This window comes from Solea senegalensis, linkage group LG17 (genome assembly GCF_019176455.1).
Source record: "Solea senegalensis isolate Sse05_10M linkage group LG17, IFAPA_SoseM_1, whole genome shotgun sequence".
NCBI classification, from domain to species: Eukaryota; Metazoa; Chordata; class Actinopteri; order Pleuronectiformes; family Soleidae; genus Solea; species Solea senegalensis.
The window spans coordinates 5,309,263-5,313,690 of record NC_058037.1 but is presented as its reverse complement, the minus strand read 5'-3'; positions in this window follow the sequence as shown (position 1 = coordinate 5,313,690).

Here is a 4,428-nt window from a genome sequence, read left to right as displayed (position 1 = left end):
TGCAGTAACCCATTCACTTATTGAACGACAGCAGCTGGATGCACTCTCAGCCTCCAGGCTTAAACGAAAAAGCAGAGCACGGTTGCTTGATTGAATGGGTTTGTAATGCAAGCCGAATAGGTTTGTTCTAATGGGAATCAGCCTCGGTGACGGCTGCAGAGGCTCACACCGGCACGATAACAGCAGTGAGCAGCGGTGGCAAACACCCCATCACTGTTTGATTGGCTATGAGAGGCAGAAGCAACACTAAAGAGGTTGCCGTGTTTACTAATCGAGGTTTTACCGAGGTAACAGTCAATGGGCCTTAACTTCAGGTATCGCCGTAGTTCCGAGGAAGGGTTATGTTCGCGTGATTGTTTGTTTGCTCAGGTGCTTTTATTGTGTGGTAAAAGTCGTAAGTGTATCCACTGTGACAGGATTTTGAAATGAAGCGTTGCTGCTGTAGGGCTCTTGAGCAAAACACCAAGTAGAACGGCAGATAGAAAGTATCTGGTTATGTTATGTTGTGTTCTTCTTTCAGCTTCTCATTTTAGGGGTCGCCACAGCGGATCGTCCTATCGCGTGTCCTTTTCTGTGACACCAACATCCTTAAAACATCCAAGAACCTTCTCCGTGGTCTTCCTCGATATAATCACCGTCCCGAACCATCTCAACCTCGCCTGCTTTACTTCTCCAAACTGCTCAACCTGAGCCGTGCCTTGAAAATGTTTATTTCTAAACCTAATCCTGGTCCTTTTAGACAGTGCCACTGTCCCCAAGCCATACATCATAACAGGTCTCACGACAGTCTTGTAGACCCTTTCCCTTTTGCTGCTGTCCACCCCTGACACTTGTCTCCACCCACTCCACCACGCGTTTCCCTCTTCCCTCATTATCCTTCAATTTCTGTTTTAAAAAATGAAAGGGAAAAGCTGTAATATCACACTGACTAATAACTATTCTTTGTACGACATGCACACCTGGATTCAGAGAGGTTTTCTGTGACATTAATCTCTGCAGGTCCTCTTAGATTCTGACAGTTTGAATCATTCATTCCCAGACTGGGTCAGGACCCACGGATGGGTTGAGGGAGACAGATTTTTTTGGGTCACCAAATAAATTAGCAGATTTTTTATTTATTTTTTTCCTCAGCCTTTTACTTAAGATTTATTAAACAACACACATCCAAAATGAGGTTATGATTCATTTGCATATATCTCGTCGAAATGAGTGGCTTAACCTATTCCAAATAAACGTAGGTGCTACGGCACAAATTTGCTCTTGTCACAATTTGTTTTGTGAACTGGGTCACGATAGTTAGTCGTCTTTAAAAAGTGGGTCTTTGAATAAAAAGTTTAATAAGGAAACACTTTTGTTGGATTGTTGTGACAGCCTTTGTCTCTGGGGTTTGACTGTCGGTTCATTTCAGGACGCAGACTGTTCGCCGATTTGTCTCCGCTCCTGCTTTTTCTTGGCTGCATGTTCAGGGTCATGGTCTTTTGAGGTCCTGAGCATCTGGACCAGGTTTTAATGAAGATAATCTCTGAGTTGTGCTCCATTCAGTCTTTACTCAACCAAACCAGGCGCCACCTGATGCTGCTCCACCACTGAGATGGAAAAAGGCAGGTGATTAGTGATTAGTGTGGTTCTGCTCAGATTTTTGCCTAAAATACTTTCACTTTGGTTAATCCGAACTGTGTCACAGATTGAGGTGCTTTCGTGTCTTTTTTTCTTTTGCCTTTTCACTTTCATCTGGTCGTTCTCGTCCTCCTCTCCCTTTAAACACAGTGTGTGTGTGTGTGTGGCTGAGGCACAGCTGCCAGCAAGGTGACAGTATATAATACATTATATTTACTATGCGATGTTATTATAATTGTAAAAATCACATTATGAAATGTATTACATTCAACGTTAAATTATATATAGCACTTAACAGGTTTATTAGACCATAATAACATTTTTAGTCTTGAACATGTTTATTTGAAAGATTTCTAAAATATTCACGTTTTCTCGTTGTTTCTGTTGTTTTTTGATATTAATTGATTTATTTTTGCATCATATGCCATATCATGATGGAATATTCTATTATAATATAATATACAAACAGTTGTCTTTTCCAACTTGTTTCTCCCCTCTTGGCCCCCAGGTCATTAGAGTTGGTTCCTCTGAAGGTTTCTTTTATATCATCACACAAACTCAACCGGGGCATCTTTGTAGCAAACTTCTTTCATTTGAATTAAATAACTCCACTGTACTGTTTTTGAGTAGCCTCTTTCGCACCTGGTGACTCAGTAAGACATGATTTAAGGTGATGAAGACAAAGGACAAAGTGTCCCAGCAAATAATCTATATCTTCTGTTTTTCGTCTTGAATTCACAAAACCTCTGATTATTGTGTGATTTGTGGAAGAATACTTTTTGCATGACATATGCAACATTCTGCAACACATATGACAAAATGGACAGGCTCAAATATTTTCTGAATGCACTCTGCGATTACCAGGTAACAGCTGAACCATTTCCATGACAACTGAACAGCGAGAGCTGTGAGGGTTTGAAACACCAAGATAATTGACTTTTTGTTGAGATTCCTTTTTTATTATTTTTTTTTTTGGGGGGGGGGGGCAAAATTAATAACCTTCAAGTTTATTGCTGTGACACCTCAAAGTACATTTGCATTCATTTCCATTGTTATTGAGGGAGAGACGAGAACAAGCAGCCCATAATCAGCCTGATGCAACATTACCTGAGCATGTGCTGCCGAGGTGGAGACTTGAGCCGAGACACAGTAGTGAGAGGACAGTGAGGACGCAGTATTCAAACCCTCATGTTAGTCGTAATGCAATATGAGAGAATGACTTTATGTGTCTGAATATCATTTGGCAAATATGTGAGTCTTGACTGTCAGCTGTAAATGTGCATCTCTCTGTTAATGGCCTCACTCCTCAGCCGTGCACTCGCATACAGACGGGGGGGGAACAATCTGGCACATTTTAAGTAACTTTTACTGTCACGCTGCAATTTATTCTGACGAGCTCAGACAGATGTACGTTACGTCCCGCGTGCTTGTGCAAATGCAGATTACAAACTCCCCGTTTTTCTTTTTTTCTCTTTTAATGGAGAGGCAGTGTTTTTCTCTGCCGGAGAACAAACAGGCGCCGGTGGAAAGCTCTGATTTTATTCATTACCATCTCTCAACCTGACAAAGTGGAGTAAAGCTGGACTAATGATAGGGCAGAATGCAAATGGGGGAACTGGTCTGCTGGGAGCTGCAGTCCTGATCTATGAGTTTGCATGTGTTTTGCAAGCTAATACAGCTTAGATAAGCAGACATTTTCCTAGGGACGACGATACAGTATAAAGAACATTAGGGTGTGTGTGTGTGTGTGTGCGTGCCTGCCAAATATGATTTATTTAGACAAAAGAGGATGTATGAAAACTATGATGAATGAGAACAGGGAAAAGCGAAACTGCATGCCAGCTCATGATCTCCAAATTTAAGTGCGAGCACATACTTGATCCCTCATGGGAACGAGTGTTATTGCTGAAGCTCAGTCCGCTCTCATCCAAGCAAGTGAGACAAACCAAAAACGATTCCCCCCAAAAATTCTGCTTTTATATTATCCTGGGCTTGTTGTTTGCGATCTCAGCATTCGTCTTTGTTTATTGCTGAAAATGAACCCCTCTCTGAAAACAGCCACCACTGGATGGATAATACAGCATGGTCTCTGAGTGTTGTTCAGTATTTCTCCTGGACCTCAGCTTCACAAATGTACTTAAAATGAGCACCTCAGGGATTCATTGAAGACTTAAAACTGCCTTCCAGCTCATTTTTGCTCTCAGCTTGGTTGAGCTTCCTAAGAATGAAAAACCTTATACAAATATACAACTCCCCCAGCAGAAATTTTAAAATTTTGACTCCACTCATCCATCTGACTTGACTCTGTTACTGTCCATCTGTTCCAGTTTCTTGTCTCCAGCTGTTCCTGGACCGTCCCCTCTTCTGTTCCAGGTCAAAGGCTGAACGATGATGCGCGAAACTGGTTTCCTAAAGGTGTGCTCAGTTTTTTAGCCTAACTTGACAATGAGGTCTCTGTTTTTCTTTCCTTAGTGTTTTCCATGATGCATTAATGTACTATTATGACGTTTTTTAAACCTTATACAAGACATTTGACTTTGAGAAGCTGTTCTATGACATATTTACTATACTATGCAATTGTTGACCTTTGTTTTTGATGCCTATGATGCCTTTAAACTTACCATAATATGTCATTTTTGACCCTTAGTATAGTAGGACATTTTTGACCCTTGATGATGTTTTTGTATAGTACAGTAGTATAGTATTGTATAGTATGTTTTTGGCCCTTATTTTGGATTTTGGACGACATACTATACCATGACGTTTTTGACAGATTTTGGACGACATACTATACTAGGACGTTTTTGACCA